Raw genomic sequence first — 9,866 nt, forward strand, 5'->3', positions numbered from 1 at the left:
CCAAGTTGTTTCTTCTTCCACAGAGTCAGGAGCACATCTCCTGGTATAGTAACTTTAAGAGTGTTATCAGATGAGCATTTTATAACACGCTTGTTACTTGGATGTTCACGGGTCCTTTTGATGAAAGAGTCCACCTCCTATGCATCTACCAATCCTTCTGGCCTTTTTTCTGCCACACACACAAAAAAACTGGAAAATCTGACTTTTGGGGGTTGAAGTGAAACATGCCACCATTTCCTGCTGTGTGCAGGTAAAGCCGCTGATAAAAACACCCACTGAATGGGCCACATGGTCATTGTTTACTCCTTCTTCCTTCCCCATGTGAAGAAAGTGGAAGTATTGTGGGAGAGAAGTGGAGGGGGGAAGCAATGGGAATCCTGAAAGGAGCAGGAGCATCATCAGATGGGGGGAAAACAATAGGGATGTGCTCCGCTCCGATTAGGAGCGTAGAAGCAGTAGCGGATTGGCCTGCTCCGCCTTACCCAGAGGCGGAGTAGGAGCGGACCGCGGACCCCCTAGAAGCAAGGCGAAGAGAAGCGACCATTTTTCGGAGCTCCGAGTTCAGTCGGAGCGCTCCGGTCGCCATCTTGAAAACATTTCGCCATAGGATTGCATTGCGGCAAATAATCGCGCATAACTACGTTGTTTTTGAAGCTATCGTTCTGGAAATTCTTGTGCACAGAGAGTCGTGGATGGGGGTCATTTTGAGACCACTCTCACCTCTCTGCGTGCTGTGGTTCACGTGCAATATTTTTTTAAAAATCGGGTCAACCGCGGGGCTCAAACTGCGTTTCGGCTTTTCGCCCATAGGATTGCATTGAGGGAAAGAATCGGGGATAACTGGGGGGGGGGTTTAAGCTATCGTTCTGAAAATTCTTGTGCACAGAGAGTCGTGGATGGGGGTCATTTTGAGACCACTCTCAACTTTCTGCGTGCTGTGGTTCACGTGCAATATTTTTTAAAAAATCGGGGTTTGGGTTTTTTTTTTTTATTTATTTATTTTTTTGGAAGCGATGACAGGCACATTCAACTCCCAATCCTGATGAGAATTGATCTCCTCAGAAAGCATCCTCCTCCAATCCCAGCGTTGGAGGGGGGACTAAGGCAGACCCACCCTGAGAACTTTCTGTTTTGTGTCTCTTTGTGGGTTGGCGTTCGTGGAGGGAACACTTAGTTAGTTAGTGCTCCTGCTTTGGACTTTGGAGATAGATTAGGATAGGTTTAGTTTGGCGCGTGTGTGTGTTTGTTTGCTTCTTTCTGACTTGTAGCTTAGTTTGCCCTGTGTTTTCCCCTTACTTTGATTTAATATAAACTTTATTTTTGAATTTTGGAGTGTGTGGTTGGGTTGGTTGCCCCCCCCCTTCCCTGTATTAAAGCCTGACTGTTCTGCTTTTGTGAAAGCTTTCTTTTGAAAGCATACACACACTTTTTGTCCCATTTCCCTACATTTATATTCTTAAACATATTTTATTATATTCTTTCACATAGTCCATTAGTATATATTCTCATACATATTATATTAGTATTCATATTTTGTTCTTCTTATAGTAGTGGTTGGTTCTTTTTCCCCCTCCCCTCTCTTAAATCCTGATTGTGTTTCCTTCTATCTTCTATATACCAAATATACCAAAAAAATTGGATTCTCTTTTTCTTCTCTGTGTAACTTCGACGGAGTGGGCTGCTTTTGTCAAGTTCAACAGGCAGCCACAGATTGAGCATTTTGGGGAAAGCATACGCACACCATTTCCCTATTCTTAAACATATTATTATTATATTCTTTGACATAGTCTTAGTAGTCTATTAGTATACATTCTCATACATATTAGTAGTAGTATTCATATTTTGTTCTTCTTATAGTAGTGGTTGTCCCATTTCTTGTCCCATTTCCCTACATTTATTAGTAATATTCTAAAACATATTATTATATTCTTGTAGATATTCTTAGTAGTATATATATATATATATATATATATATATATATTAGTATATTCTCATACATATTAGTAGTAGTATATTTTATTGTTCTTGTCCCATTTCCCTACATTTAAACATATTATATTCTTCTTATACATATTCTTAGTAGTACCTTATACATAGTATTAGTAGTATTAATATTTTGTTAGTCATCATGAAAAGAGGAAGCAGGCGTGCTGAAAGCAGCAAGGCTCAGTCTGCCAGCAGTAAGCAGGCTTCCTCTCCTCCTGTGAAACTCAAACGGGCAACTCCTTGGCTGACTACTCCAAAACAGAAGCAGGACAAGCAGCAGGCAGAGCCACTCTCTTCTGCAACTTGTGCCCGGCGTTCTCTTTTTGAGGGTGGGAATGGGAAAAGTGCCCGTTTGCAAGAGGCACGTGGCAGCAGTGCCATTAGAGGAGGAGGAGTATCCCCAACTCCTTCATTCTCCTTTCAGCCCACGAGCCCGCTGATGGACCTAGACGAGGTCCTCAGCACAGTGGAGGGGGGGGAGGAGGAGGAGGCGGTGGGCCTCCAGGATGTGGGGGCTGAGGAGGAGCAGCAGCAGGCCGAGGCTCTCTCCCCAGTCTCATCCCACACCCCTGTTTCTGTGGCAACACCAGAGAGCTCAGGCGGGCAATTGGTGGTGTCACCACGGAAACGAAAGACAAGCATCGTGTGGGATCCCCGCTTTGCTGTCTGTCGCCACTGCAAACTCAGCCTAAGCAGGGGTTCATCGACAGGGCATTATGGAACCAGCAGCATGAAGATGCATCTTAAGAGGCAGCACCAGGCGATCTTGCTGGGGAAAGAGGCGGGCAAGGTGACTGGTTCCAGGGGAAAGCCGAAGGCTGCTGCTGGCACTGCCACTCTAAGCTCTCCATCTCCCATCCCCACAAGGGTTAGGCAGGCAACCCTGCAGGACATGGGGTGGGGGAAGTATTGACCCACAAGATGGCGTTTTCCAATGCCCACCCAGGGTGCTACTGTGTTGGGGCATCTGCCGGGACTGACTCCTCCCCAATACTAGATCTATGACATGTCACTCTGCCTGCCCCTCTGCTAGCCTGTCCTCCTCGGTGACCGACTCGCTGGGATGGTTTGCGTTTGCAATGCGTGACTAACTGCAATGCTGGCTTAGAAACCAGCCATCACTTCCTTGTGCCCCCAGAAATGCCCGCAGCCTGCCTGCCTGCCTGCCCGCCTCCCCCGGGGTGCTGCTGTGGTGGGGCATCTGCCAGGACTGACTCCTCGCCTACTCTGCCTGCCTCTCTGCCCGCCTGGTGCCTGGTTTGCTCCCAATCGTCCTCCTCTGTGCCCCTCAAGGCGTAACTGCTGGCTTAGAAAGAAAGAACCAGCCATCTTTGCCTCACTTTGCGCCCACTTATGGGTTGGTTTGCTATGCGTTAGTGCTCAAGCCATCCTTGCGGCACTACAATGCATGCTGCCTGCCTGCTTTCCCTCCCTTCTCCCCTTCCCGCCTTGCAGCGATGGTGTATGTGTCTTGCTTTGACTAAGGGGAGAAGTCCTTCCTGCGCTCACTTAGACTTTATCAAATTCAATAATCCCTTTTTCAAATGTGCCAGAAGATTTAGGGTTATCTCGTGGCATGTTGGGATTGCCTTGGAACTGGCCCCATTGAGCTGTCTGCAATTGCAACTTTAAATCCCTGACATACTGGAGTGTTCAAATTTCAAAAGTTCCCCTAACATCAGGGGATGATGGGATTGCCTTGAAACTTGGTGTCCATGGGGACACATGGGTAAGCTGTCATGGGACCAAAGGATAGGTTTCTAACGTGCAAATTGACGTAGTTGTAGAATGGGACTTGATTTGGGGTGAGTTAAAAAGTTTAAGCCGCGCCAAAAATCAGGGGATGATGGGATTTGCTTGCAACTTGGCGTGCATGTGGACACATGGATAAGCTCTCATGGTGCCGAGTTTGAGGTTTCTAACATGCAAATTGACGGAGCTATCCCAAGGGGTGTGAATGGGGTGCCCGATTTTCATAAATTCCCCAAAAATCAGGGGATGATGGGATTGCCTTGAAACTTGGCGTGCATGTGGACACGTGGATAAGCTATCATGGTGCTGAGTTTGAGGTTTCTAACGTGCAAATTGACGTAGTTGTAGAATGGGACAATTTGGGGTGAGTTAAGCCATGCCAAAAATCAGGGGATGATGGGATTTGCTTGCAACTTGGCATGCATGTGGACACATGGATAAGCTCTCATGGTGCCGAGTTTGAGGTTTCTAACATGCAAATTGACGGAGCTATCCCAAGGGGTGTGAATGGGGTGCCCGATTTTCATAAATTCCCCAAAAATCAGGGGATGATGGGATTGCCTTGAAACTTGGCGTGCATGTGGACACTTGGATAAGCTATCATGGTGCTGAGTTTGAGGTTTCTAACGTGCAAATTGACGGAGCTATCTAAAGGGGTGTGAATTAGGGTTATGGGAGGTGCGTTAGAGGGTAGAGCCGCGCCAAAAATCAGGGGATGATGGGATTTGCTTGCAACTTGGCGTGCATGTGGACACATGGATAAGCTGCCCTGGTGCCGAGTTTGAGGTTTCTAACATGCAAATTGACGGAGCTATCCCAAGGGGTGTGAATGGGGTGCCCGATTTTCAAAAATTCGCCAAAAATCAGGGGATGATGGGATTGCCTTGAAACTTGGCGTGTGTGTGTATACGCCCATGAGGTGTCATGGTGCCAAACGTGAGGTTTCTAACTTCAACGGAAAAAAAGTTGTTTACTTTTTTAGCTTTCAATGCAACCCTATGGGGGGGCAAAAACGGAGCTCCGGATCCGATCCGGAGCTCCGAGCGGAGCGGAGCGGAAGTGGGTGGAGCGGGGGCGGGGCGGAGCGACCCGCTCCGAAAAATGGCGGATCTGCAAGTGAAGCGGAGCGGGGGGTCCGTGCACACCCCTAGAAAACAATATTGTGTTGGCTGGAAAAGTAACCAAACAGATAAGAGCACAAAGGCAACAAAAATAATCTGACACCTTCCATACAATGGGCATATATTTATTGATTTTATTAATAGACAAAGTTACCAGAGAAAACCACAAGCATGTCATGGATAAAGATACACTTTGGAAGATACACTTAGATAAATACAACTAAATCTTAAACCCCTGATACATTTCTATGGATAAATATAAGGTTATTAATATATCCCTGTTAACTGTAATTGGATTTCCTGTGTAATCTGTGTATTTTGTTAGTTGAAAAAGTTGTGATATTTTAATATACTCGTTAATTACATTGAAAACATGTAATTATGATTCAATAAAAATAATAATTAAAAATGAATATAAACACACGCAAACACACACATTTTTCTGGAATAGTAAAGTATCATAAATACCATATAAAACAATAGGAGACAAATACTTTTTGTAATGAGAAAGCTGCCCATGGTTTGTGTCCAGACCTTGACAAATACAATCAAAATGCATTTCTATTTCACTTAAATTCCTAATTTCACAAGGACTTTATGAAGCGGCTGCTGTGGAGGAGATACCTACGGAGAGTTTGTGTGGAACAGATAATTCAAAGACTAAACGACTGCTAAATTGCCTCCTGGAAACATTTTAGAGTGTGTGGCTGAATGCAGATAAGCGGACAAATGTGTGTGTGTGTGTGTGTGTGTGTGTGTGTGTGTGTGTGTGTGTAATGCAGGGGGGTGCTTGTTGAAAGCTAACAGACCTATACAATGTGTCATGCCTTCCTATCCTAAGTCCCAAGTATGAATATTATTTTCATGGCATTGCCTGTTAAATTCCTGGCCGGTAGCTTGATGGTGAAGGTTGTCCAGCATTCAGAAAAGAACTACTTCATGAATGTGCTGCTGTGAACTTAAATATAGTAAGATTGACTAGCCATTTTTTATTATCTCGGCAAGACAAATTATTGCTACTGGGTCTTTGAAGGAAGGTTCCTGACCTGCCGCTGCCTGTCTTTCAATAGAAAGGATATGAATCAATAAGCACAGCCTGTTCTTCTCGCTATATAACAATGTAAATTGGAAAGACAGCTCTATAAAATAACTTGCCAAAGGCCTGGCATTAATAGATCAAATAATTTCTTATTTGGAAGCTATAAACTGACAACATGAGCCAAATTCATAAAGGAAGATTTGATAACGTTTGGTTAAATTCAGTCCCATGCATTAATCTTCTGAAAGTTATGGAAATACATCAAAAGATCCCTGCAAGATCTAAACTTATTCCCTTCCTAACATTTCACAACCAGATGCCACTGGGACCTGATAAAGAAGGCATGAGAGCCAGTGTGGTATAATGGTTAGACTGTTGGACTAGGACTTAGGAGATCTGGATTCTAGTCTCCACTCAGCCATGATGAAGTTCATTGGGTGACTTTGGGCCAGTCACGGACTCTCAGCCTAACCTAGCTCACAGGGTTGTTGTGGGGATAAAATGGAGAGAAAGACCTTGTAAGCCACCTTGGGTTCCTTGACAGAGAAAAACGGCAGGATATCATCATCATCATCATCATCATCATCATCATCATCATCATCATCCCTCCCTCCCCTGCAAATCCTCAGTGTCTAGTACTCAGAAGTATATTGTTTATGATATGGAATATCTATTTATCTATCTCAGATAATAACCCTTGGTAGACTTATTCCCCATGAATTGCCTAGTCCATTTTGAAGCCATCATAGCCATCACCACATTTTGCAGTGGTGAATTACACAAGTTAATTACATGCTGAGCAAAGAAGTACTTTTCTGAATCTATTGATAAGCAATTCCAGAGGATAACTCAATTTTAGGAGTATGAGAGAGAACAATTGCTAGTAACTCACTTCATACCATTCATAATTATATATGTCAGCCATCACCCAACCTGGGTCCCTCCTGATGCTCTACCCTACAACTCCCATCATCCTCAACTATCCTGTCTGGGTGGGACCGATGGAGTTGTTTGCCGAAACTTTTGGAAGGACCCATGTTGGGAAAGATTATATGTCATACCACACAGTTGTTTGTGATTAGAAGTATTCCTTGTCTTAAACATATATGATAAGCCCATATTGTGGGGCATGTTCTCACCATATACAGTGTTGCCAGACTGGTAGGGCCTTGCCATCATAGGGATGACCATCACTAGGAAATAAGATTCTTTTTTTACTTGACAGAGTTTCATGGTGAATACAACCCACTTTGTGTCTGCAAACTGAGCCACGGCTGTTCCCTGAACTCAGGAAAACATTTTGCACATTTTTGAAAGTTTTGCAATATGCACAAATTTCTGAGCAATTCGTGCAAATTGCAGCTGAATTTGCTCAAATTACACAAATTCAGCAGTAATTTCCATAATTTGGGCAAATGTGCTGTACTTTGTGTGAATTTGGCATAATTTGCACAAGTTTCTCACAAATTCCTGCAGTTTACAGAACCTTCCAAAACAGTGTGCAAAATTCCTGGGAAATCTGCAACTGGCCCAACTCGCTGCAAATAGAGTCAGGCACTGTGTCAGGAAACAAAATGAAGTCTGGGAGGGTAAGCCTAGACAAGTTATTGAACTCCACCCCAAATGGATTTCTCTGATATTGCTATGCCATCACCAAGTATGACCCAGAGCACACTCACAAACTGGCCATGTTCAACTTGTGGCTGTTCATAGCACAGGATAATCAGAGGAGCTGTGCAAGTTGCTTTCAGGGAACTGTGCTTGAGATTCCCTCACAAAGGTATTTCTCTGAACACTGTTTGAAAACCACTGCCTTGGACCAAATAGAAGCAACTGGACACAGCACAGAATAAAGTAGCTTCTCTGTGTGCCAGGTCTTGCACCTGCTAACAGCAAAGAAACTACTGAGCACGTAATGCATGATTTAAAAAACACAAAGACACTACATTTCTAAAATGTATTAGACTATAAATGAATAAATACTGTATCACAAGATTCTCTCCAAGTAAGAGGGCAAGGACTATTTGGGTGGGATGAGGAGTTGTGTGTTTATTTTTTAGTGGGGATGAAAATGAGTCATAGGGTTGGTTATAAACCTCTTTATACTTGTTCAGGGCCTAGAGCAGGCAAGTCCAAGAAAAAAAGAGGAGGGTTGCATTATTCATGCACTGTCCATTGACCCTAGACCACAGAATTCGGACTCCACATAGATGGTGGTCACTTAAATGGTTCATTGTATACAAGCTCAACAAAGGCCTGCAGAACGGTTTCTACTAAGCCAAGGACAGAGAGACGGAGACTAAGGCCCTTTCTACACCTAAGGGCCTTTGGGGTGGGAGGGGGGATGACCCCAGACTTAACTGCTTCTGGGATCTTCCCTGGGCATCTAAACGCAAGCACAACAACCTGGAAGGGAAGAGGGACATCGTGCCTGTTGCACCCACCATATTTTAAATTAAAAAAAAAACCAGGAACCAGGAGTTTTTTTAAATTAAAAAAATAATAATTTTTTTTAAATTAAAAAAAAAACAGGAAACAGGAACAACAACAATAACAAAAGCCCTGACCCTGCTCCCCCCTCAATGTCCCTGGACCCCCACTGGCCTGGCTCCTTCCCTCTGCTGACCCCTGCTACTAATGGGGAGGAGGGAAGAAGCTGGGACAGGCACCCACACTGCCCATGGTCCTCAGGATCGTCCCTGGACCACAAGTAAAACTGGGATAACTGAGGTCTTGGTTATCCCAGGAAAGTAGAGGACTCATCCCTCCCTGCTCCCAGGATCCCTGTGTGTCATTTGGACACACAAGGACAATCCAGGGATGATCCAGGGGGAAAAGGCAGGTGTAGACATGCCCAGAGAGACAGACAGACACACACAGAGAGACGGAGGGAGGGAGGGAGTCTGGAAGCTAGCTATACTTAAGCGACAGTGCATAGTTAATTAAGTGTGTCTAAATACAACACAGTTCAGGCATGTGGTCACATGTTGGAATGGGGCTCCAGTTCAAATTGGTTACCTCCTCCTATCAGATTCATGAAAAATTCCAGTGTGGACCATATTGGGTCCTCATATGCCCCTTTAACATCCCCCACCTCAAAACCTCTTCCTATCACCTTTAGAGATATGTATTTTCTCAGTCATCACAACATTTGTCAATGCTATTGACAAATAAGCTCCTTTATCTTCACACAATGGTCTTTTCCTCTCCAGGAAAGAAAAATCTCCCTCACGCTAACCCAAAACAGATCCTCAGCACTGAGAGCATGAATCATATAAGCTACATGGAGAGAACAATATTTTCCCTTAGATGTCAGGCTCTTATTTCAAATGCAACCAGGGACACTGTAAGAAATTTTATGGCCAGTCTCCATATAAAGCTGACCATCTAGGACAACAGAACTACTGAGAATGTAAATATATTCTTCAAGCTTCTTTAAAATGGTGACATTATAGCTTCTAATTGAGGAGTTTGGGATCAGTCAAGGGTTGAGTCAGGGTGTAACATTTAATACAAAAAGACAATTTTAGGAGAGCAGAGAATTATGGGCTGAATCATTTTCCTGTTGCAAACACAACTTGAAATATTGAGAATACTTGCAATAAGTCCACTAGTATTGCTAATACAATGTCTACTATCATTTAATATGAATTTAGGTTCAATTGTTTGCATGGCAGATTCCAAAACAAGGATGTGGCTTAGGCCTTGCAAAGGAAGTTTACAATCTTAGTAAATAAGCAGCAGAGTAGTAGGGGGGATCTCAAGAATTAACCCAATCAGGATGGGGTAGCAGAGAGTCAGAGCACTCCCTGAAGCACTACGACTTCTCCCATATATTCCCTCCTGATTGCTAGGATTGTCTTTGGAAGCTCTTCTCTGAGTGTCACCACTCACAATGGTGTGACGAGTGGTTATCAGAGAAAGAGCCTTGGCTTCCAGTCTGGGGAATGCCTATCCCAGGGAGATCC

The sequence above is a fragment of the Elgaria multicarinata genome, chromosome 8 (assembly GCF_023053635.1).
Source record: "Elgaria multicarinata webbii isolate HBS135686 ecotype San Diego chromosome 8, rElgMul1.1.pri, whole genome shotgun sequence".
In the NCBI taxonomy this organism is placed as follows: Eukaryota; Metazoa; Chordata; class Lepidosauria; order Squamata; family Anguidae; genus Elgaria; species Elgaria multicarinata.